Genomic DNA, 551 nt, shown 5'->3' on the forward strand with positions numbered 1-551 from the left:
ACGGACTTGATTTCTACTTCAGAGCTCCCAATCAGCCCACGAAATACGCCCCCTCTGAGAGCCTCGCCCAAACCCCCTCCTGACCGGCCGCCCTCTGTGGCGACTCCGACTTGGGGACAGCGCCCCAGCCACCCAACTGCGTATGAGGCTGTGAAAGCATCCAGCACTCCCGGCAAAGCATTTCATTCAGGCCCGTCACAGAGGGCTTCTCCCGTCAACAGGGAGGATCGCAATGCACCGAAATCAGCAGCCATTTTAACAACCAAAGATGCCACGATGGCCTCGTGAGCCGTCACCGCCCTCCACGGCTCTGCTCAAGACACGACGGGGCTCCCACACCGGGGACCCTGGAAACTGTGTCTAGTGAGTGGCCAGTTCGGGTTCGGCCAGACAGCCGACCACGTTAACCCAGCATTCACCCAGTATAAAGAGACCCGGCCCCCGAGAAGCCTTGTCGGCAACCCCAAGACCACCTACCTCAGGGCGGGACGTCTCTCCTCGGCCCAGGCTGTGGAGGAAAGCTCTCTGTGCTCGGCGGACTCCTCGGCTGG

The sequence above is a fragment of the Pteropus vampyrus genome, unplaced genomic scaffold, assembly GCF_000151845.1.
Source record: "Pteropus vampyrus isolate Shadow unplaced genomic scaffold, Pvam_2.0 Scaffold10873, whole genome shotgun sequence".
Taxonomy (NCBI): Eukaryota; Metazoa; Chordata; class Mammalia; order Chiroptera; family Pteropodidae; genus Pteropus; species Pteropus vampyrus.